The following is a 26,034-nucleotide window of genomic DNA, read 5'->3' on the forward strand; positions in this document are numbered from 1 at the left end:
CATGCTGTGTACCAGACCTGATGTAAACCTTGCCGTAAGTTTGGTAGGAAGGTACCAAAGTAATCCCGGCAAGGAACACTGGACAGCGGTCAAGAATATCCTGAAGTACCTGAAGAGGACTAAGGATATGTTTCTCGTTTATGGAGGTGACGAAGAGCTCGTCGTCAAGGGTTACGTCGACGCTAGCTTCGACACAGATCTGGATGACTCGAAGTCACAGACCGGATACGTGTATATTTTGAATGGAGGAGCAGTAAGCTGGTGCAGTTGCAAGCAAAGCATCGTGGCGGGATCTACATGTGAAGCGGAATACATGGTAGCCTCGGAGGCAGCACAGGAAGCAGTCTGGATGAAGGAGTTCATTACCGACCTAGGGGTGATTCCCAATGCGTCGGGCCCGATGACTCTCTTCTGTGACAACACTGGAGCTATTGCCCTTGCGAAGGAGCCCAGGTTTCACAGGAAGACCAGGCATATCAAGCGTCGCTTCAACTCCATTCGTGAAAGTGTTCAAAATGGAGACATAGATATTTGTAAAGTACATACGAACTTGAATGTAGCAGATCCGTTGACTAAACCTCTCCCTAGGGCAAAACATGATCAACACCAGGACGCAATGGGTGTTCGATTCATCACAATGTAACTAGATTATTGACTCTAGTGCAAGTGGGAGACTGTTGGAAATATGCCCTAGAGGCAATAATAAATGGTTATTATTATATTTCTTTGTTCATGGTAATTGTCTATTATTCATGCTATAATTGTATTGTCCGAAAATCGTAATACATGTGTGAATACATAGACCACAACGTGTCCCTAGTAAGCCTCTAGTTGACTAGCTTGTTGATCAACAGATAGTCATGGTTTCCTGACTATGGACATTGGATGTCATTGATAACGGGATCACATCATTAGGAGAATGATGTGATGGACAAGACCCAATCCTAAGCATAGCATAAAAGATCGTGTAGTTTCGTTTGCTAGAACTTTTCCAATGTCAAGTATCTTTTCCTTAGACCATGAGATCGTGCAACTCCCGGATACCGTAGGAGTGCTTTGGGTGTGCCAAACGTCACAACGTAACTGGGTGACTATAAAGGTGCATTACGGGTATCTCCGAAAGTGTCTGTTGGGTTGGCACGGATCGAGACAGGGATTTGTCACTCCGTGTGACGGAGAGGTATCTCTGGGCCCACTCGGTAATGCATCATCATAATGAGCTCAATGTGACTAAGGCGTTAGTCACGGGATCATGCATTACGGTACGAGTAAAGAGACTTGCCGGTAACGAGATTGAACAAGGTATTGGGATACCGACGATCGAATCTCGGGCAAGTAACATACCGATTGACAAAGGGAATTGCATACGGATTGATTGAATCCTCGACACCGTGGTTCGTCCGATGAGATCATCGTGGAACATGTGGGAGCCAACATGGGTATCCAGATCCCGCTGTTGGTTATTGACCGGAGAGGCGTCTCGGTCATGTCTGCATGTCTCCCGAACCCGTAGGGTCTACACACTTAAGGTTCGGTGACGCTAGGGTTGTAGAGATATATGTATGCGGAAACCCAAAAGTTGTTCGGAGTCCCGGATGAGATCCCGGACGTCACGAGAGGTTCCGGAATGGTCCGGAGGTGAAGAATTATATATAGGAAGTCAAGTTTCGGCCACCGGGAAAGTTTCGGGGGTTACCGGTATTGTACCGGGACCACCGGAAGGGTCCCGGGGGTCCACCGGGTGGGGCCACCTATCCCGGAGGGCCCCGTGGGCTGAAAGTGGAAGGGAACCAGCCCTTAGTGGGCTGGGTCGCCCCCTTGGGCCTCCCCCCATGCGCCTAGGGTTGGGAACCATGGGGGGGGAGCTTCCCCCTTGCCTTGGGGGGCAAGGCACCCCTTCCCCCCCACTTGGCCGCCGCCCCCCCCTTTGGATCTGATCTCCAGGGCTGGCACCCCCCCAGGGGGCCTATATAAAGGGGGGAGGGAGGGCAGCAACCTACAGCCTTGGGCGCCTCCCTCCTCCCCTGCAACACCTCTCTCTCTCTCGCAGAAGCTCGGCGAAGCCCTGCCAGAGACCCGATACATCCACCACCACGCCGTCGTGCTGCTGGATCTCCATCAACCTCTCCTTCCCCCTTGCTGGATCAAGAAGGAGGAGACGTCGCTGCACCGTACGTGTGTTGAATGCGGAGGTGCCGTCCGTTCGGCACTCGGTCATCGGTGATTTGGATCACGGCGAGTACGACTCCGTCATCCACGTTCATTGGAACGCTTCCGCTCGCGATCTACAAGGGTACGTAGATGCACTCCTTTCCCCTCGTTGCTAGTAGACTCCATAGATGCATCTTGGTGAGCATAGAAATTTTTTAAAATTATGCTACGATTCCCAACATGCGGTCTTGGCCGGCTTCTTGGAGTCGGCGTGCTTCATGGCCGGCCCTTGGAAGTCGGTCCTCTTGGTACCGGCTTCCTGGAGTCGGCCATCTCGCAACTATCTTGGGGGAGGTTACCGGGGCCGGGTCGCCTTCGGAGAGTCGGCCCCTGGGGTAGTCGGCCGGGGGAAGTCGGCCCAATGCTTCGAACGCTTGAAGGCTCAAATGGCCTGATAATTTTTGAAGAACCATGGGTAGTCGGTTAGGCTACCCATGGCCATTTACTCCGACAGCTAGCCCAAAAAACGCCATGATCAAAAGCCACAAATTCGAAAACGTCGCGCTTGGTGCCAATGAGGATGCCAACAGAGTGGCAAGAAGAAGGCAGTAAGTTCCAGCCAAATCTATCAATCCCCGCAACTGCGGAGAGTTCATTGGTAGAGAATGAGCTTTTGCGCGTTTCGACAAGGCCAATAATATCAATATTATCACCACGCACTAGATCTCTCAGCTGGTCTCTACGCCCCTAGCGCCGAAAACCCTGATATTCTAAAACAAAGTCCTCATCTAATGGAAAGGTTTTTGATACAAAGACTCGACCTGCACGGGGCGATGCAGGATTTGGCTCGCTTAGCCACCCCGCGTTTAGCCGCAACGGAGAAGGCCCGGCCCCTGCCAGAGATATCCGCGGACCCACAGGCCACAACCGGTGGGATGCCAGCCTGAGCAGCCACCTCTTTCGCCTGAGCAATAGCCGCCTGAGCCACTTCATTAGCCCAGATAATATCCAAGAGAGCAGATGGAGAACCGAAGCTAGAGTCAAAAGTTATGGCCACGTCCGAGAGGATATGCATCAAGTGCTCATTCGGATGCGATGGGAGAACCAAAAGGACATGAGAAACATTGGCAGGGGGTAGGGGAAGGCTGAGATGGAGTACCTGGATGAGGGAGGTCCTTGGCCGCAGCACGGCGCGACGCACGGTCGACCACCCGCTCCCCACTGTTGGAGATCCTGCCGCTCTTGCGGGCCGTTGAAGTGGGGGAGCGAATGGGCATAGAAGGAACACGGCAAGGAGATGCCGCAGCCGAAGACGGACCCGAGGCGGCCCCCAAGTCAGCGTCCAGCCTGCGGAACAGCCCAGCCGCAGACTGTTTCGGGCCCTCCGACGCCCTACTGCGAGCAGAGAACTTCCTGACGGAGGATTTCTTCTTCTTCTTGGATGTAGTGGCAGCGGGATGGAGGTCCTCAATTCCAGACAGCGATGGAGACGTCGGGCGGGCTGGGAGGTTGGAGCAGACGCCAGAAATAGGGTGCCTCCCGCTCCGGGCGCCGCGGCGGCCCCCGTCCCCACAGTCCCAGCCGCGTCCTTCTGTCCACCACCCACAGGAGCGTTGTCCTTGAACAAATGCCGCTCGTCAGAGGCCAGGTCATCCCACTCCGACTGTGTGAAACGAGGCTCGGTGCCATGGTTGGAGTTGTCGGGGCAGCCGTCACCGTCCTTGGAAGGAGAAGGCCGAGGGGCCCGGGGAGGAGGCGAAGCCAGGTTGGCCGCCCCCTCGACACGCACCCGGAGACGGAAACCCATAGAGGACGGGAAGACATCCACCGAGCCACACACACAAGGGATCAACACACCACACCTTAATCCGAGCTGGACCCAGGACTCTATGCTACTATTATTACTGTTAAACTCAAAAAAGTTACCACGACAGCCAAAGGCACTACCATGGCAACACCTTTTCTTTTGACTCGACATAATATATCATTGATGGACGCCAACGAGTACCTGCTCCAGATAGAAATATTAATAGTGACGGATAACACATCTATCATTGCTAACATGTTAGAGCATCTTCAGCCGCGCGCCCAACAAGGCCCCCCAGGCGATTTTTCGGCCGCCGGCGCCGAAAAATTGGTCCAATCGCGCCCCCTAAGGCTTATTTTCGCCGGCTCAGGCCGAAATTGGCGCCGGCGGACCCTGGCCGAACCCGGCGCGCTGGGGTGCCGGCCGAATCGTTTTTGGCGCGAAAACCGGCGGGCCCTCCTTGGCAGCGACTCGGCTCTTCTCGTCGCTTCGTCGTCCTCATCGCCTCGGTTCCCGCGGCGAATCAATGCCAAAGCTGCCACGCGCTGCCGTGCCGGTCAACCTCCTCCATTGATGCCTCACGGGCGGCGCAGTGAAGACAGGACGACGCGCGCCCCTCGCCCGCCACGCGTACACACGGCGGCCACGCGTACGCGCGGCGCCTCCGCCTATATAAGCCGCCCCCAGCGCGCCGGTGACGCCCAGACTCTCCACCGCCGACGCCCCGTTCCTCCCTCTCCTCTGGCCGTCTCCAGGTCAACCATGGCCGAGCGCTTCCCAGGCGACGGTGCGGCGGCGAACGGCTTCGGCTGCCGCCACCTTCATGACGACGAAGCTCGGCTCCTCTACGAGGCCGAGTACCCGGTCCCGTCGGACATGCAGGTGCCCAGGGCATGGAGGATCAGCGCCGGCGGGGTCCCGGTGCCACCACCGCCCACCGGGGCGGCGCGGCGTGCGGAGATCGCGCGCATCCGCGCCTCTCTGCCACAGGCGGCGAGGGAAGGTCCACGGTACGTCCCCGACAGCCCGCTGTGGGAATCCTACTTCCGTCGCCGCCACGCCGAGTAGCTCGAGGCCACCAACGGCGTTGTGCCCTCTGGGAGGCTCAACTCCAAAGGCCGCCGCCGATGGTGGGGCGTGCCCGGCCGCACGCTGAAGGCCGTCCTTGAGTACATCGAGGGCGGCAACATGCCCAGGCTGGAGTACCCCGCTCCCCCGTCCTTCTGCCGCCGGCGTGGGAGCTCGTGGACGCCGAGGCGCATGGACCCGGGGGCGTCTTCCTCCTCGTCCGGCCGCTCGTCCGGCTCTCCCTGCCCCCGCCCCGTCAAGCCGGAGCCCCAGGACACGCCGGTCAGCCACCGCACCCGCAACTCCGGCGTTCGCATCGCCGACTCCTCCCCCACCTCTGTTAGAATAAATCCGAGGCATACCGTTGATCATCCGAGGACCAAGCAATCACACGAGCACGACACCAAGATTTGTTAACAAGGTTCACCGATATGGCTACATCCCGGGGCTTGACTATGGACGCTCCTCCCCATGACACCGCTACAATACCGCACCCGGTCGCCCTGGACACCGGCACATGCCGCCGGCTTCCCCTGCGTTCCGGTGCTATTATGTTGGCATAGGTTACAACGTGTGTCTACCCCCGATATATATGAGAGGCATAGGATACAAGTGTCCTATTAGGACACGACTCCATATCCTATCTAAACACAATACAACTACAAGTCCAACTGTAACCTATCTTGTACACTATATTCGACACATCTCCAACAAACTCCACCTTGGGGAATATACTCCACCACCTTGAATTTGTCCATGTGTCCAACTTTCATGTACATTGGACTTGAGCTTATCCCATGAGTACCGCTGCTACTCCAAAGACTCCATGTGACTCCACCTGCAACTTCTAGTCCCTTCATTTCTTGACCACAGTCAACACTCGAGCAAAATTAAGTTTCTTGTTACTCTAGCTTGTGCTCCCAACTTCCAAAGTATCAGTCCAACGCCATCACACACTGATCACGGACCTGCGTGAAAGTGAACAACTCACATATTGGGTGTCACACATAAGAGTTACCTGAACTCAACATCATCGCTCCTTTCTTGACAGTCTGTCTGAAACTTGAAGGAATTTCACCATTGCTTGTAGTCACCCCGAGTCAAATTCGCAGTTATCTCATCACATGTATGACCACTAGACTCCCATTGGACTTGAGCTTATCCCATCATCGCTACTTTCTTGACCTGGCCTGTCTCCATGTCCTGTGCATACCGCACGCCTCGCCGCTCTTACCGCGTCGAGCCTCCGCTGTCCTGGTTGAATCTAAAGAGTCGCAAACCTACACCACTCAACCCCCACTGCAGAGTACCATCGGTCATCACCGACCGATGACGAGTTTCACGCTTCCATCAGACCACTGGGCTCCAGTCCGAATTACGTGTCACTCATTTTTTCCCGCTGAATAGGCTTCGATTCTCTGGATCCTTACACCGTAGCCCCTTAATCCAGCTCCACCTTCAACATGACTCCATGATAGATGATCAGTCCACCCTCGCGCCCCGTCGACTTCAAGCACACATGTGCACCGTCTTGAATCAACCCCGTGCCATAGTCTTGTCGAAGCCACACAAGCCCTCAGGCATGCGCCACGCGTTTCCACGCCCCAGAAGTCGGTCACCATCAGCATCACGCTCATATGTCGTCGTCGCCGATCCCACCACCGTCTTCTGTACCAACCGACTCACGTCCATCCGTCAGACTATCTAGTCCGACCCAGCCGAACTTCTCCGACTGCATGACACGCTCGAGACTCCCAAATCGTCTTCCGCGAATCTTCATCCATCACATGATAATTCCATCTCAGCTGACATGACTTTCCGCAACGCCTTCAAGCATCCCTGTTGTGCCAACAAATCTTTCACCCATGTCTGCCATAACCCAAGATTTCCAGTTCTGTCGAATTTTTCCACCTCAAACCTGGTAACCGTTGGCCCCATAGTTCTTTGTACAGCTGACCCTGTGAAAAATTATTCCGAGCTTTTCACGCGATGCCCCAAGTACATGAACACCGCGTACTACTAATAATTCCAACTAGTTGGTCTTCACGTGAAATTTGGCTCCCTGTCTTGGCTCAACCTCCCGATGCTAGCTATTTGCTTTGTCATATCCCTGCACCATGGATCCGTATCAATGGATGCCTTCTCCGCCGATTGGGTCTGCCATGTGTTGGTTTTTTTTGTCAAACAAATCTCCAGCATCGTCAGTCTCCAAGCTCCCTCCAACGCAGAAAACCGCCGCGTGGACCGCTTGCCAATGGCCTGAACCTCGTCCAGCCCGTGCGCCCCATCGGGTCTCTTCCTGATCCAGCTGCGTTGACCAGCAGCCACACACACGTGCTACAGGCGCCTCCTGCCAGGGCCGCTAAACCATGGCTGAACCAAACGCGCACCCAACCGGGCCGCTTCCAGGTACCACGCCGATCGATCCGCTGCTGTTTGATCCTCTCGAGAACTCGGCCTCGACTCAATTCGCTTTGCGTCAGCTGATACACGATCGCCTCTCGTGATGGACAAAATCAGCACTCAGCCTCCTCTAGGTCAACTCTCGCCGCCTCTGAACAACCTAGCTCATGATACCACTTGTTAGAATAAATCCGAGGCATACCGTTGATCATCCGAGGACCAAGCAATCACATGAGCACGACACCGAGATTTGTTAACAAGGTTCACAGATATGGCTACATCCCCGGGGCTTGACTATGGGCGCTCCTTTCCATGACACCGCTACAATACCGCACCCGGTCGCCCTGGACACCGACACATGCCACCGGCTTCCTATGCGTTCCGGTGATATTATGTTGGCATAGGTTACATCGTGTGTCTACCCCCGATATATATGAGAGGCCTAGGATACAAGTGTCCTATTAGGACACAACTCCATATCCAATCTAAACACAATACAACTACAAGTCTAACTGTAACCTATCTTGTACACTATATTCGACACATCTCCAACAATCTCTGGCCGCCTCGTCCTCGTCAGGCCGAAGGCGGAGCCCGGCCTCCTCGCGGAGTACGAGGCCATAGTCCGGCGCGGCTTCTCCGACGAGGAGGCCCTAAAGTGGGCGCGGGACGACTACCTCTGCGACAAGATGGTCCGGCAGCGCCGGGCCCTCGAGGAGATAGCCGCCCGCAAGCGTGGGCGCGAGGACGAGCACGGCATGGTGATCCTCGACAGCGACGAGGACGAGGACGCCCCCGGACCGTCCAACCCGCCGCGCCAACCTGGGGAGGGGTGCAGCAGGGACGGCGGCCGCGGAGGAGGCGACGATGACGACGACTACACGCAATTCTACAGGCTCCTGGGCATGTAGAGCTTCAAGGGCGGCGGGCGGCGAGGAGCGGCGAGGGCGACGGCAGCGACTTTTTTTCTTTTTTTTGTAAAATATTTAAAATATGGATGAACTCGCCGAAGTTTGGTTAAATTTGCGCCTAGTTTGTGCCGGATTTTAGTTTTTTTAAAAATCACGGGCGCCGCGACTGGGGGGCATCACGCCCCCAGCACGCGGTTTGCGCCGGTGCGCCCCAGGGGCGATTTTTAGTGCCACCTGAGGGGCCGACGGCTGGAGATGCTCTTAACAGTGGTAGGAGGTCAGTGACGGGCGACACCGTCGAAACCTCGCCCGTCATTGATGGGAAGTGCAACGATGAACCCGGCTACATATGACACATTTCTAAATGCTAAAAAATTTCGAAAAAGGTTGCACGGATACGTCTTCATGTTTTATGTGCGTGTATAAAGTTTCACGGAAAAATAACTTTTTTATGGTTTATTTGGAAGCACTGAAATTTGCCTTTTTTCAAAGACGAAATGAAAAGATATTTTTTCACAAACTTTGTGCCGCACACACATATTTACGAACATGTATGCGTGAAATTTTCTTTGGATTTTTCAAAAAGTGGGTTCGTATGCCCATGGGTTCAGGACGTGCCTACTCCGTCATCGATGTGCTTTTAACGACCGCAGCGGGCATTCCTGGGGTAGCAAGATCGCCTTGCAGCTTGATCTCCTTTTCGCCAGTTTTGGGAACCGATTCATCAATATATAAGTAGTACTAGTACTAGTACACTGAAAGCCATCGTACAACTACGGCCGATGTACTCACATCTCCGTGTAGGAATGAACACCGCGGCAACCACATTCGGCTCCCCCAACCTCGCACCAGCGTCCCACTGCTTCCCCTCCTGCTGCGAGCCCCGGGCCCGCCTCCTCTCTCATGGCTTCACCGTCGCAGCAAACCGTCGGGTCTCCCGCGCGTCCGCCCGGGCCTCCCCGGCGGCCGGAGTACGTCCCCAACCGCATCGACGACCCCAACTACATCCGCATCTTCGACACCACGGTCCGCGACGGCGAGCAGTCCCCGGGGGCCGCCATGACCAGCGCCGAGAAGCTCGTCGTCGCGCGCCAGCTCGCGCTCCTCGGCATCGACGTCATCGACGCGGGCTTCCCAGCCTCCTCACCTGACGACTTCCGCGCTGTGCGCTCCATCGCCATCGAGGTTGGGAACACGCCCGTCGGCGGCCACATCCCCGTGATCGGCGGCCTCGCCCGGTGCAACAAGAGGGACATCGATGCTGCGTGGGATGCCGTCAGGCACGCCCGGCGCCCCCGCATAACCACCTTCATCGCCACGAGCGAGATCCACATGCAGCACAAGCTGCGGAAGACGCCCGAGCAGGTGGTGGCCATCGCCAGGGAGATGGTGGCCTACGCGCGCGCTCTTGGATGCCTCGATGTAGAGTTCGCCCCCGAAGACTCCGGCAGGTATGCGTACGATTCAAATTTGGACTATTATGAAGTAGTACTACCTAGTACCTACTAGGAGGTCGGTCGATGGAACGACAGCAAAAACCCCTTAGCCTGAACCGGTTGAGGGCTTCGCTCCACGAGGAAAGCGATCGTGGAGGCGATCGCATCTGAGGCCAACTCCACCGGCCGCCGCCGGTCCCCGCCTCTTCCGTTTGGCCACTCCGGCCACGCGAGGAGGTGGAGACCACAGCGCTTCGACGCCGGCCTATAGTTAGGGTTTGTCTAGTATCTCCTTAGGGCGTCGTTGGGGTGGTGGGAGCGATGCCCGGGCAAATAAATCTGCCTCAACTCCACTCCCACACCGGCGGCGACCTTCACGGCGGCGTCTCGGAGTTGATGGCAACGTATGTTGTTCGGTCCTGTAGATCGGCAGCTTGGTCTTCTCGTAGTTCTTCAGATCTGGCGATGAATAAAAGTATTTTAGTTTCTTCCCCGATGCGGTGTTCCACACTGTGGTCGGTGAGGGATCTGGACGGTAGTGTGTCCAAGCCGGGATGGTGTGGCGGCGGCATCTTCCCCGTGGTGGACTTGTGTTCTGGGGCTTCGTCGTTGCGACGACATTTTCTCCAACGTCGGTGTGGAGCCCAAGAGGTCGTCCAGGAATACGCGCAGACAGCTGTTTGCGCATGTCACAGCTGGAAGATGGTGTATCCTGTGCTGGTTTTGTGGTTGGAGGCTGACAGTTCTGGTGTCTTCCTCCGACGATGTAGTCGTGCAGGGATGTCAATTCTGAAGCTTGATGGCGTGTCCGGGGACATGTTGCCCCGATCTGATTCGTTCAACGTCAATGGTTTTGCTTCTGGCAAACGACTTTGGAGGTCCGTAAAGCTGTTGATCAGCGATGGAGCTGCGTCGAGCTCGGGTGTAGAGGTGATCTGTCTTCCGTCCCTTTGGTGGTCGCTTCGGTGGTGTCGAAGGAGGGAGATAGGCGCTGGTTTTTTCATAGGTTTACCCTATCTTTAAAGGTCTGTAAGGTCGGTGTGTACGTGCCTTATAACTTGATTTTATCTTATAAATGAGACACGTATTACCATGAAAAAAAAAATCCTCAGCCTGAACATCCTCCAGCGCTGTGCACAGGCCCCCCTCAAAGTTTTATGGCTCTGCAAGTCTATTATTTGCTGCCGGAAGACTAATTACCAGACTTAATTTTTTTAAGGAAAATTACCAGACTTAATTAGTGATTTAATAATGTGCTGCACCCACTACAAGCCCAACAGCGGATAGCCCATCGGCTCAGGGCAATCGTGGCCTGGAGTTAGTTTCTTGCAAGACAATACGTACGTAGTCCAGGCCGTGTACAAAATATCTTTTCCCTCACGTTAGGGTTCCTCTCCTCTCGGTGGCGACTCCCAGCCGCCGTAGAGATTCATCTTCCCTACCCCAGATTCTCCGTGATCCCTCGACTCGGATCGATCAAGCGGCGGTCCCTGGACTGCTACCCGATCTTGGTTAGGGGTCTGTGGAGAGGAAGGGAGTCTAGGGTTTCGACAAACAAGCCCGGTGGAGAGTTCTTCGGGCTAGGGAACGAACATGGCGAGCGAAGCTTCTGGATCAGGCACTCACGAGGATCTAGAGGCGATGATGAAGGAATTGGGTCTCTCGGAGGAGGACCTAGATGACATTGTTGTTGATCAAAAAGCTGTACCGCCGGAGGCAACGCGGTGGATGGCGATTGCTAGAGTTCACAATGAAAAGCCCTATAGCCAATTCTGGTTTTACAAGAACATGAGGGCCGCTTGGGATCTGGCGCAGAAGGTGAACATCCGACCACTCGAGGACAATTTATACACTCTGCAGTTTTCTTGCCTCGGTGATTGGGAGCGCGTGATGGAGGATGGACCGTGGGCTTTCCGCGGAGATGCAGTGATTCTGGCGGAGTACGACGGGTTCACCAAACCGTCAACGATCAAACTGGACAAGCTGGCTATATGGGCACAGATTCATGATTTTCCGGATGGCTATGTGTCGCAGATTCCAGCTTTGGCAGCAAAGACAGGTGATCTGGTGTACGCGGAGCCAGCATCTCACGATTTTGAAGGTAACTTTTTCAGGGTCCGAGTCAACATAGATGTCAACAAACCACTGAAGAATGCGGTCTCGCTCAAGATTGATGATAAAAGGCTGCTGTTCCGTGTCAAATATGAACGCCTCCCAGATTGGTGTGCGGTATGCGGCAGGCTTGGGCATCTGTACAAAGAACACGGCGACGGAGTTCACCCCCCATCGGCGCTGGTGTTCAAGAACTTGAAAGCCTCTTGGTTCCGCGGAGCGGGTCCTGGACCCGGTGGGGCGAAGAACAAAAGAAACACAGCAGGGAGTCGACGGTCAGCTGCTGAGGAAAGACCGGCCTTTCCCAAGGACCAGGATGCTTGGATGGCAGAGGCAGATCAGAATAGGAAGAGGACCCAAGCTTCGGTCCTGTCTACAGGCGTGCATACTTCTGCACCCTTGGCTCACCCAGGCGACGGGATTCTGCTGCTGCCGGCACCACAGACACCCGTGAGCCCACCACCCAAGCAGGACCCCAAGAGGGTGAAGACAGCTACACAAGCTCAGAACGGCCAAGGCAAGGGAAACAATGCAAAGGATAACACAAACGCAACATCGGCGGGCTCCTGGGTGGAGCACCGCCGGGTCCAATGAGTATCCTATGTTGGAACTGCCGCGGTGCGGGCAAAGCCGCGACAGTTCGGGAGCTTCGCGAGTTAGCGAGGAAATTTGCCCCTACCCTACTTTGTATCGTAGAAACACAGCTGGATAGAGCAAGGGTAGAGAGTTTGGCTAGTAGTCTTGGTTTTGATAAAGCTTATGCTGTTAGTAGTCAGGGTCGGAGTGGTGGACTCGGAATTTTCTGGAATAATCCAATAAATATAGAGATTTTGGGCTACTCAGTTTATCACATTGATTGTTCTCTCACAGATCTAGGTCAGGACCCATGGAGGGCCACTGTTTTTTATGGAGAGGCCCAAACCAGTTTGAGACATCATACTTGGGACATAATGAAGGGGATAGCTACTTTAAGCGATCTACCTTGGGTCTGCATAGGCGATTTTAATGAAGTGCTGCGTCCAGAAGAACAAGAAGGCATTGGAGAGAGGAGTAATGCACAAATCCAAGGTTTTAGGGAGGCGGTGGACATTTGCATGTTGGCGGATTTGGGCTATCAAGGTAACTTTTGGACGTTTGAAAAGAAGGTCTCGGGAGGGAGCTACACCAGAGTGCGCCTAGATAGAGCGCTTGCGACGGGTGCATGGGCGCTGAAGTTTCCCACAGCCACGGTTATCCATCTTACGGCTACGACTTCGGTCCACGCCCCGATCCTCTTGAAGACTGCGGATGGTGAAAGTCGCCCACCGGCGAAACACCCCTTCAGGTATGAGGTTATGTGGGAGATGCATGAAACGTGGCAAGATACACTCTCGCGGTGCTGGAGCGAGGGACAACCAACATCGAGCCTGGAAGAGTTGCAAGCAAAGTTGCGGACTATATCTGACAGTCTTGGAAATTGGAATAAGAACACTTTTGGAAGCGTCCGCAAAGAAATAAAGAACCTGCTGGCCGAGCTAGAACAACTGAGAGGGGACCCAAGGAGGATCGGACCATCACATGTAGAACTTAAAATCAATGAAAAGCTCGTTGAGTTTTACCATCGGGAAGAACTGATGTGGCGTCAAAGATCTAGGCTCGAATGGCTTGCATCAGGAGACAAAAACACAATTTTTTTTCATATGAGGGCTTCTATGAGGAGAAAGAAGAACATGATTAAAGCCCTAGAGAATGCTCTTGGAGTGAATGTTAGCGATCCGGCTGAACTAAGAACACTCGTGACTGATTTTTACAAGTCTCTATACACATCTGCGGGGGTAACTAATTTGGACCAAGTTCTCCAACATGTTCCTGTAAGGGTCACCCAAAGCATGAACGAGGCGCTGGTTGCCCCGTATACCCGGGAGGAAGTTAAAACGGCACTCTTTCAGATGGCCTCAACTAAGGCGCCGGGGCCCGATGGCTTCCCGGCCCAGTTCTATCAGCGGCATTGGGATATCTGTGGAGAAGAGGTCACGAGAGCAGTCCTGAGAATTGTAAGAGGGGAGGAAAGTGCAGAATGTGTTAATGACACAGTACTAGTGTTAATTCCAAAGGTTATGAACCCAACCCTCTTATCTCAGTTTCGCCCCATTAGCTTATGCAATGTCATTTACAAGATTGCGTCCAAGGTTATAGCAAACAGGTTGAAAGTAATCTTGCCAGATATCATCTCAGCGGAGCAATCAGCTTTTGTCCCGGGCCGTCTCATCACAGATAATATTATTTGTGCATACGAGTGCTTGCATTTCATGAAGAGGAGTAAGGCCAAATCAAATAGTCATTGTGCACTCAAGCTTGACATGATGAAAGCATATGACAAGCTAGAATGGGCTTATCTGCGAGCGATTATGGTCAAGCTTGGTTTTATGCAGCAGTGGGTGGACATTATAATGGGTATGATCAGTTCAGTTTCTTTCTCAGTTTCTTTTAATGGAGAAAAGCTAGAACTTTTTACACCATCATGTGGTATTCGACAGGGAGATCCGATTTCCCCTTATCTATTTTTGATTGTAGCAGAGGGCCTTTCGTGCCTCCTAAAACACAGTTCTCAGTCGTCTTTGCTCAGTGGGATTAAGGTGGCTCCGACAGCTCCGGTTGTGAACCATCTCGTATTTGCGGATGATAGCCTGCTGCTTTTCAAGGCTAGTAATGAGGGTGCGACGGCGGTGTCAAACCTATTGAATACCTATTGTGATGCATCTGGTCAGAGAGTCAATCATAGCAAGTCCTCGATTTTTTTCAGCAAGGGGTGCCCACAACAGAGGAGAGAAAGCATTAAGCATATCCTTAATGTTCAGAATGAGACCCTGAGCGAACGCTATTTGGGAATGCCAACAGATGTTGGTCAATAAAAAATGGGAACCTTTCGATATCTCCGAGACCGTGTTTGGGAGAAGGTGAAGGGGTGGATGCAAAAACTCTTGTCTTATGCGAGGAAGGAGATCTTGATTAAAGCAGTGGCACAGGCGCTCCCGGTCTTCTCCATGGCATGTTTCAGGTTACCGAGAGGACTTTGTGAGAATATCACGAAGATTATCCGGCAGTTTTGGTGGGGCAGTAAGGCGGGGAAGCGCAAGCCCAGCTGGGTGGCTTGGGACGACATGGCCAGACCAAAACACCTTGGGGGTTTGGGATTCAGAGATATGGAAATTTTCAATCTAGCACTACTCGCCACGCAAGCTTGGAGAATCTTGAGCGAGCCATCCTCTCTTAGTGCGAGGATTTTGAAGCCAATATACTTCCCAGAGACTTCTTTGCTTGATGCAGAATCAGGAAGCAAGCCATCGCAAATATGGCGGGCAATACTTGATGGACGAGATATGTTGAGACATGGAATCATAAGAAGAATTGGCAATGGTCAGTCTACAGAAATTTGGAGACACAACTGGCTTCCCGCCCGGGCATGATGAGACCAATTGTGTCTTTGATTAATAACCCTCCTGAGCTTGTTTCTGACCTGTTAATCCCAGCAACAGCATCCTGGAACGAAACGCTGGTGCGTCAAGTTTTCTTACCTAAAGATTCTGAGGCCATTTTGTCGATCCCCCTGTGTACCAGGAACATTGATGACTTCTGGTCATGGAGTGCTGACCAACGAGGTATGTTCACTGTCAAATCAGCCTACAAAATGATACTTCAAATGAAAATCACAAGGGAAAATTGGATTGAAGAGGCAGCGGGCGCGTCAGGTGATAACAGGGAAACAAGCGAATGGTCGAAGCTTTGGAAGATTGATGTTCCATCTAAAATGAAAATGTTCCTATGGCGGCTGGCTAGATCTTCTATGCCTACTGCGGATCTTCTTCAGCATCGGAACATGGCTACCTCGGCGGCATGCAGATTATGCGGAGCTAGAGATTCTTGGAGACATGCGCTTAAACTGCTCAATGGCAAGAAGCGTGTGGGCTTTAGCTGACGAAGAAATGGTGGAGTTAATGTGCCAGAATAAATCTGAAAACGCTAAGGAATGGATCTTCCAAATGAATAGCAAGTTATCGCATGATCAACTAGTGCATATGGTGATCACGCTGTGGGCTATATGGGGAGTGAGAAGGAAAACAGTTTATGAGGATATCTTTCAAAGCCCAATGTCAACACACTTATATATTCAGTCCTACTGGAGTGATCTCCAAGTCTTGAAAAAACCGCACATTCAGCACTCACATCCCAGGCCAGTGAGGCCATCCCATTGGATCCAACCGCCGGAGCACTTGATGAAGGTGAATGTAGATGCTGCGGTTTCGGAACGACGAGGTGTAGGCTCAGTGGCAGCAATTTGCAGAAACAGAGATGGACTCTATCTAGGTGCTTCATCAGTGGTATTCAGAGGGATAACTGATCCGACAACTTTGGAAGCTCTAGCGGTAAGGGAGGCCCTGGCATTGGCAGAGGATCTAAACATACAAGCTATACATGTGGCTTCCGATTGCTCAGTGGTGATAGATGATCTCAAGAAAAGAAGCGGGGCTGGTTATGGGGCTATTATACATGAAATATTAAAGTACTCTACTAGTTTTACTTCGTGTAATTTTGTTCATGAATTTAGGAGCTCGAACGTCGAAACTCACAATCTAGCAAAGCATGCATTAAAACTGGGGCTTGGTCGCCATGTTTGGTTGGGCCACCCTGGGATCTTCATTTCGTCCATGTAAACTATGTGACGGATCAATAAAGCTTTGCTGATTGTCTCAAAAAAAAAAGGCCGTGTACAATCAATCGGAAAACCTAATCGATCCCTGCTCTCTGCGCCTCACTTCCTGCTGCTGCTGCCACCGCCGCGCATCATCATCCATGGACCAAAGGAGATCAGACCAGCAACACTGCAGGCCAGGATATAGCCAAGTGCTAGCCGCCCCTGCGCTCCCACCGGCTGTTATCCCATGCTGGTGTGCTACTAGCCTATCTTTGCATCAAGATCTCTTGGGCCGATCACTGTAAGTATTATATAAATGGTCGCATCTCGTGTCTACAATCTCCAGCGTATACTATCTACTGTAGTAACCGAATTTTCTTTGATGAATTGATAAATCTCACCAACATATGAAACAACTTGTTATTAATTTGTAAATTTGATGTGTTTTTCTTTGAATTTCATTATGGCTCAAATATGAAGAGGGAAACAACAAGGGTAACTCCTTTTTAGTACAAGCCAATTGATTCAAGGACCAAGAATTATCAATTTGTTCAACCAGTATGGTGGTTGCATCAATAAATTCATCTTATCGATAATGTTACATTATATCCCTAACAAATATAATAATGGAACTTTAGCTATTTTTACCTCCAGATATATTGCCATATGGCTTGACATCTGAGTAGCATTTTAGCTATTTTTACGGCCAGATATATTGGCATACATATGAGTGATACTATAGTCAACTTGACACATGAGGATTTTCTGGACCCCTCAAGCTCAAATTCTGGCTCCGCCCCTGGCTCTGCAGGTGTTTTTACTGGAAAAAAAGCCCATGTTTCGTATGTGAATAAGAGCATCTCCAACAGGCGGCCCAAAAACTACTCCGCACGCTAAAATTCGGGTTTTTTAGGCGCCGGACAACTCTAGCAGAAGCTATAAAAAAGTGCGCGCACAAAAAAGGGTTGGGCGCACGCTGAAAAATGCTATCGCATGCTGCAAATTTGAGGCGCCGGATTGCGCGCTTCACAGTTTACACTGCGTATTTTTTTGGGTGCGCGTTTTTTGGCATCTGATAAACCAATGTTGGGTCCGGCGCGCTAAAAGTGCTACAGTGGCGCACTAAAACTATTTTAGGGCGCGAAACTTTTGTGCGCCTGTTGGAGATGCTCTAAGGCCTACTCCAACGCACGACCCCAAATGGACATCTGTTTTGTCTACTTGGGGCAGGAAAACGGACACGGCAATTCGCTTGCGGTCGTGCGGCCATCGATGCGCCCAACCGGCATGGCTCATCCCAAACCGTTTGTGTTTTTGGACTTCGATTTTTGCCCCAAAAAAGCCAAATAAACTTGCAAATAATACGGAAACATAAATATAAACATTAACGTCCACACGTTCATAGTACCCAAGTTCTTAATTAAACTAAAACTTCATAAAAGACATAAAATAAACTAGATAAAGGCCCGTCGCCCGTGGCTGCCGCCGTCTTCAGGAGCCGCCGTACTACTCGTTGTCGTCGCTGGTGAGGTCGACGTACGGAGTTGGCTGCCAAAGGTGGGCAGACGGCCCCTACCAGACCGGAGGCGCCTACACCACCTACTCCCGTGGCTCCTGGTGACCGCGGCGGCGTGACTGGCCATGGGCCGACACCCACTGAGGCAGCCATCTCCGCGTCGTGCACGACCAGCTCTACTGCTGGCCCACCAGACGCGGGTTCCGCGTGACAATGGGCGGCTCCTCCACCACCTCCTCCTCCCGCACCTCCTCCTTGACAGCCATGCCCAGCTCCGGGATGGCCACGTCGCCGGCCACAGAGAGGGCCATGATGGCTTAGAGGCCCTCCCATTGGCGCTCGTCGCGGGTGTTCATGGGGTCCTCCATGACATGCCTCATGAGCTCGGCCTCCTCCTCGTCGGTCATGGGAGGTGGCGGGAGTGGGGGCGGGGACGGAGATGTCGTCGGCGTGACTCCACGCACATGCCTATGGCCGCACGTTTCGGGCGGGCTGTTAGCACGATCAGGGCACGGGCTCGGAGGACGATCGATGAAAAAGGATTGCCGCCGTAGGTCGTGCTCGTCGCGGAGCCACATATCCCATAGTGGCGAATCCATGGCGTACCTGGAGTGGTAGAGAAGATCCTCTAGCAGGCGGGTCTGGCGTTGGTTGATCTCGTCGCGGCGGGCGCGGCCGCTCACCGGCATTGGTGGGATCGGCACGCGATCCGCGACTAGATGCCAGTTGTTGGGGAGGTGGACATCTCCCCACGGGAGTGGCATCGCGATCTCCCAGTAGCGCCGGCAGACATCGGCGTGGACATACGGCCTATTGCGCTGCCCGACTGCTGGCGGCGCGATCTCAAACGCGGGCGGAGCAGGTGGTGCAGGCGGCGTGGACCTGCTGGTGCGCCGGCGACCAGAGGAGGAGCCAGCCTCATGGTCGTGCTGCCCCTTGCTTATCCAATGCCAGCCCATGGCGTCGGCGAGGAGGTGGAAGCGATGGCGGCGGCTAGGGTTTGCTACCTCGTGTCGGGGGAGGAGGAGGTAGGCGGGCTTGGAAGTGGAAGCTATGGACTGGCCGGTCCATGGCTTGCACATTAAGAAGGACCACGACCCACCAGTTGGGTGGCTGACTGACGGGGCCCGCCGCGCGTGCGTATTAATTTTGGGCGGTGGAGGTAGTTGGACGGCCGCCACGCGCCCCCAAAGCGGACGAGGAGCAATTGTGTGCCCACCCTTTCGCCGTCTGTGTGGACGCAAACGGCTACAGATTTGTGCCGGAAATGGGGCGGGCCGGATGTCAACCGGACAAATTATGCGGATGCGATCACGCGTTGGGCCGTGTCGTCTGTACTTTTGGGTGCCAAACAGACAAACACGGACAAGGTGGGTCGTGCATTGAAGTTGGCCTAAAAATACTCAGTCTTTGCTTTTTTTTAGGATCACTCGCTCATTCTTTTTTTTTTGAGACAACTCGCTCATTCTTTTGTTGTGACTAATAAAGCCCAGTCTTTTGCCATGCTATGAAAAAGGTGACATGACCCAAAAATAAAGGGAAATAAACTTGACATACATAGAATGAAAAAAAATATACCTTGGACTGTTTTAGTAAAATTTGCCATGGTTCGAAAACAAAAAATTTCAATAGACCATGAAAAAAAGGATTGCCATCATCTTTAAAGCAACTTTTGCCATGGTTCAAAAAAAAATCAAGAGCATAAGAAAGGAAAAGTCATGGCAATTTGCATCGGTACATAGTGACAAAAAATATGCATTAAAAACTGCGAGGTGTTTTACTATATACATGAAGACACAAAAAAATGTGGATTAAAAATCACCATCATGTAGAACACGAAAAAAGTGTATCATATATTGTTTGGTAGTAATTTCCATGTTTCATAGAGTAAATTTACCACGTTCCCATAAAAGACAAACGTCCCATAAAAGATGAAAGTTAAAAAAGATCATGGATGTAAAGTGAAATTTCCCATGGCGTTAAAAAGTAAATTTTGGCACGGTACACGCAAGTTAAATTGGCATGAAAATAAATAAATAATTATTTGCCATGAGGATTAAAGTAAAATATGTATGTAAAAGCAAAGAAAAAAGTTAACCAGCGAACCATTGAATATTAGTTATAGCAATATAGCACAATTTTCAATCATCAATCTGAATGTTTCATATGGTAGCAATAATCAGTAGATCTATTCTCCAAAATGGCATCCTTCTATGCATCAGCTTGACCAAACATGATATCTACTCCCTCCATTTCTAAATATAAGTCTTTTAAGAGATTTTACTATAGACTACATACGGAGCAAAATAAGTGAACTTATACTCTAAAAGGGGTCTATATACATCCGAATGTAGTTTTCATAGTGGAATCTCTAAAAAGACTTATATTTAGAAACAGAGGGAGTAGTTTTGAAGGTCTCGTAATGAAGGATTTTTTAATGTGAAAAAGATTTTCCAATCTAGTATGCCTGTGTTGACCCATGTGAGGCCACTCGCTGTTGGGAGCCACCGAAGCAAGGATGGATCAAGCTAAATTGTGATGGGTCATTTGATCCATCTGACAACTTAGCGCGAAGTGGCATGGTGCTAAGGGATGACGCATGCACAATCATTTATAGATCCTACCGACAGCTCTTCTCATGCCATGATGCTTTGCAAGCCGAGTTGCTTGCTGTAGGATCGAAAGTATGTCTAGATGGGGTGATTAGACTACTTGACCAAATAAAAATCTAGCATTTTCCCAATTTTAAGTCTTGGCAGATTTTAGCAACTTAGAGCAAGTCAAGCAATCAACCTACACAAGCAAGTCTAAGAGTATAGCAGAGGAATGTAAAACATTGCACATGAAGGTAAAGGGAGGAGTTTGAAGGAAGCAAACGCAATGTGGACACGGAGATTTTTGGCGTGGTTCCGATAGGTGGTGCTATCGTACATCCACGTTGATGGAGATTTCAACCCACGAAGGGTAACGGTTGCACGAGTCCATGGAGGGCTCCACCCACGAAGGGTCCACGAAGAAGCAACCTTGTCTATCCCACCATGGCCATCGCCCATGAAGGACTTGCCTCACTAGGGTAGATCTTCACAAAGTAGGCGATCTCCTTTCCCATACAAACTCTTTGGTTCAACTCCACAATCTAGACTGAGGCTCCCAAGTGACACCTAACCAATCTAGGAGACGCCACTCTCCAAAAGGTAATAGATGGTGTGTTGATGATGAACTCCTTGCTCTCGTGCTTCAAATAATAGTCTCCCCAACACTCAACTCTCTCTCACAGGTTTGGATTTGGTGGAAAGATGATTTGAGTGGAAAGCAACTTGGAGAAGGCTAGATATCAAGATTTATGTGGTTGGAATGGAATATCTTGACCTCAACACATGAGTAGGTGGTTCTCTCTCAGAAAATGTATGCTGGAAGTGTAGGCATGTTCTGATGGCTCTCTCCACGAATGAAGAGTAGTTGGAGGGGTATATATAGCCTCCACACAAAATCTAACCGTTACACGCAATTCACCAAACTCGGTTGGACCGAATCAGAAAACTCGGTCAGACCGATTTAGTTCAAAATATGAACGTTAGGCTTTTCGGTGGGACTGACATCCGATTTCATTAGGGTTAGGGCATAACATATTCTCGGTGAGACTGATTACACAAACGCGGTGAGACCGACTTTGGTAATAAGCTAACCAGAGAGTTGGTCAAGCAAACTCGGTGGGACCGATTCGCTCATCTCGGTGGGACCGAAATGTTACGAAGGAAAACAGAGAGTTTGCAATACCATCTCGGTGTGACCGAGATCCCTATCGGTGAGACCGAAGTGACTAGGGTTTGTGGCAGTGGCTATTTCAAGTGAACTCGGTGGCGCCGGATAGAACATTTCGGTGGGGCCGAGTTTGACTTTTGGTTTGGGACATATGTGGATATGAAAAAGTGGGTGAGGGTTTTTGGAGCATATCACTAAGCACTTTGAGCAAGCAACCTATTAAGCAACACCTCATCCCCTTTTAATAGTATTGGCTTTTCCTATGGACTCAATGTGATCTTGGATCACTAAAAGTAAAATGTAGAGTCTTGAGCTTGAGCTAATATGTGTCCTTAGCATTTTGAGGGGTCCACAATTCTAATCCATGCCATGCCAATCATTGAACTTTCCTAAAATATTTATCTTGAAATAGCATTAGCTCAATGAGCTATATGTTGTTAATAATTATCAAAACCACCCAGGGATAGTTGCACTTTCACTTGCACTAAATGAAGGCTTGAATGTGGCTTTACAATGGAGTAATCTCCCTATTGCACTAAACCATCCAATCTTTTGAAGGCTGGTGACATTGATAGATCACGGTTCACATTTATAGTAGATGAAATAAAAGGTAAGATGGAGGAACGACATATCTGTATTAGTCATGTACATCGTGCTCAAAATCAGGCAAGCCATTTGTTGGCGAACTTTGGTAGATTACATAGACGTGCTATCGTTTGGCTAGGATCAGGACCTGATGAGGTCGTCCAACAATGTCGTGCTGAGTGTAATCCTACTAGTATTTGAGTAATACAAAGTATTTTCCCGCAAAAAAAATGTATATAGGGAGAAGAGGGAGTCATTCTAATACATACATGCATGTAATTAAAGGGGAGTAGGAAGGTGTTCGTGCCTATCGCTTAAAAACGGAGCAGATGTCATATATCATGGTTCTATAGATAAATATAAAGATAGTTTTGTGGTTTCATTTGACATATTTTTAGATATGGAAAGTGTTTATTAGTTTAATTCGATTATTCTTCGCAATATAGTAGTAAGTTATTTTCTTATTTTGAGGGAAATATGTTATTTTATGGTGGTTCATAATTGTGTGCATACGCGTATGTCATGATCGGTTTCTGTTTGTCATCCAGGTCAAATAAAGAGTTCCTTTATCATATTCTAGAGGAAGTCATACAAGCTGGAGCAACAACCATCACCATTGCGGATACTGTTGGGTTCAATCTTCCTGTCGAATTCGGCAAATTAATTGCTGACATAAAAGCTAATACTTCTGGGATTGATAATGTCATTATTTCTACTCATTGCCATAATGACCTTGGCCTTGCAACTGCCAACACATTGGCGGTACTCCCTTCATTTATTTGTACCATCTAATATTATCATTTGTCTAATCATGCCACTACTAATTTCGCTAGCCTCTAGGGTGCATATGCGGGAGCACGGCAGTTAGAGGTTACTATTAATGGTATCGGTGAAAGAGCTGGAAATGCTTCGTTGGAGGAGGTGTGCCCTATAATATTTCTGGGCATTGCTTCATGCTCTTCTTTTTCTTTTTGCAAAATTCATGCTCATTTGAATGGGTTTAATGTTTAGGAATGTGATCTGGTATGGCTTCAGTACTTGCTAGCTACATGTCTAATATTTGACACAATTTCAGGTTGTGATGGCATGCATACTGGAATTAATACCCACCATATTACTATGACAAGAAAAATGGTACAATTTTGTGTCTTGGACGCTTTTTTCAGGTACCTTTTGCATTTATTACAAACTGAAATTTCTTGTGAAAAATGATCTAACTATTCTAGGTACAAGAGTACAGTGGACTTCACGTACAACCTCATAAAGCTATTGTTGGTGCCAATGCCTTTGCTTATGAAAGTGGAATTCATCAGGTGACTAATTTTGCAGTTTCTTATTACCATTGAAGTTCCTAGATTGGATTTTTTAGTATGGATGGGTTGACATCTTTCGTTTTTATAGCATAACTCCAGTTTGCTTCATTATGTAAAATAATTCGATTTTGTAACGTTGGCTCTTATTTATGACTACACAGTTTACTGCTTAACAATATTTTTGCGAATTTGAATGTTTCTGCCATTTGTTTACATGCATGTGACGGCTAGGAAAACTTAGCTTAACTGTAATAGACATGGGGCAGTCAATTTATTTTTTGTGAATGTAGTTAACTTGGGAGATTATTTTAGTTCATTTATGATTGATTAATCACATTACAGTATAAATTGTACCTTGGATGCTCATTCTAAGATGTGCTAATTTTTCATTCCCTGTCGGTATGCATCATTGTTATATATATTTTACTGTTGTATAATTTCAGGTTGGTTCATGAACTAAATGGCTAAATCTAAATTTTGTCGGGTTTTTTTCAGGATGGGATGCTTAAATACAAAGGAACTTATGAAATAATATCGCCTGACGATATTGGTTTAACACGTGCCAACGACTCCGGTATTGTTCTTGGGAAGCTGAGGTATCATGCAAATGTCACCCCCACCCCCATGGTTACTGTAGTGCAAAGAATCTTCTGTGACGTCCCTTGGTTTTCATCTCTTTGATGAACTCTAGTAATTGGTGCATGTTCCAAAGGCCTAATCCGAACGCTTACACTTGGAGTATTTATATAATATGATAAATCATTCACTTTTATACTAAAATCTATGACATACTATATATTCATGAAGTTGAACATGGATCACTTCTCATAGAGGAAACCTCCACTACTTTTTGTTTCTTTACTATATGTATAAACCGTCAAGGTGTTCTAGAGTTACTGAGGTCGAATGTATCTGCCATGTTCACTCTTATAGATTAGCAAAACTCAATATTAGATTACAGATTCCCATTCGTAATTATGCTTTCTGATATTCCTTTTCAGTGGAAGGCATGCTGTTAGATCTGTACTAGTGGAGGTATTGCTCTAGGAGGTCTTCTTGACCTTCATTTTCAAGTTACAGCAGGAGGTCTTCTTTTCCCGATTTTATAGTGACACCTTGTTGCCAAATGTGTAGCTTGGATATAAGATCAGTGACAACGAATTTGAGGATTTTTTAAACGCTACAAAGAGGTTGCGGAGAAGAAAAAGGTGGTACTTGATACATCATATCATTTCAATGATATTCTCAACCTTTTTAATTCTCTCTAATAATCAGACACTAATTGATAATTAAGACATCCATTGATTTCATTTGCTAGTAACCTTTGGTTCTATATTTTGTTACTCAACAAGTACATTGTCTTTATATATGTACTCATTTGAATGGTTAGTTAGTTTCCTTAGAAAGCTGCGTCCTGATATTTGCTTGCAACTATAGAAGTCTACTATGCATAGCAGTTGACGAGTTATTCTCATTATTTGTAGCATATAACTAACGAAGACATCAAAGCATTACTATCTGATGAGATATTTATGCCCAAGGTTATTTGCAACCTTGTTGACCTAGTTGTCTTCTTTCTATACTTCCGAATACCATTTTCATTGTTACCTAATACATCTAATCGTCTAATGTTTATAGCTCAATCCGAGTGTTGGATCAAACAATATGCCAGGAGGTGCATCTGGCCACGTTCTTGGAAACCAGGAGACGGCTCATCGCACTTCAACCTCTCAACAATAGTAACTCCTTGTTAGTTCCTAATATGCTTGCTTATGAACTTGTAATAAGCTAATGACTGTGCTTCTCGACCGTTTGCTTTCAACTTGTAAACTCATGCTTGTGCTCCCGAACTTGTAGGTTTTCATCGCGGATGTCGTCGACCGGTGGAGCTCATTTCATTGTTGGAGTATCTTGTTGCTTGTATGGCGGCAGCGTGCTTCTATATGTGACTTGTTGCTTGTATGGAACCTATGTGTGGTACTTATGGGCCTATATGTGCTAGTTATGGACCTATTACTATATTTGATGTTGTGCTGATGTGCTGCTGTATATGTGCAGTTGTGTTGCCATTTTACATTGTAGTGATATTGTTGTGTTGTTGTTATTTATATGTGTTGTTGTTTATATTTGAAGGGCTGATGTGTTGGATGTGCTAAACTCGTTAGCTTTACAAATAAATGTTCACATCCAACATTGTCCTAAGATTCAATTGAGGCATTTTCCATCTTATCAAATGAGAATCTCTCACGGTGAGCTTATGGGGACTTGGTAGCTGAGATCAAGGCCCTGATGGAGAAG

The 26,034-nt window shown here is 49.4% G+C and overlaps 1 pseudogene; it reads left to right on the forward strand.

Moving 5' to 3' along the window:
• The first annotated feature begins 9,243 nt into the window (after window positions 1-9,243).
• On the forward strand, window positions 9,244-25,818 carry LOC123170966 (2-isopropylmalate synthase 2, chloroplastic-like; annotated as a pseudogene).
• Window positions 25,819-26,034: the final 216 nt, after the last annotated feature.

Source organism: Triticum aestivum, chromosome 7D, assembly GCF_018294505.1.
Source record: "Triticum aestivum cultivar Chinese Spring chromosome 7D, IWGSC CS RefSeq v2.1, whole genome shotgun sequence".
In the NCBI taxonomy this organism is placed as follows: Eukaryota; Viridiplantae; Streptophyta; class Magnoliopsida; order Poales; family Poaceae; genus Triticum; species Triticum aestivum.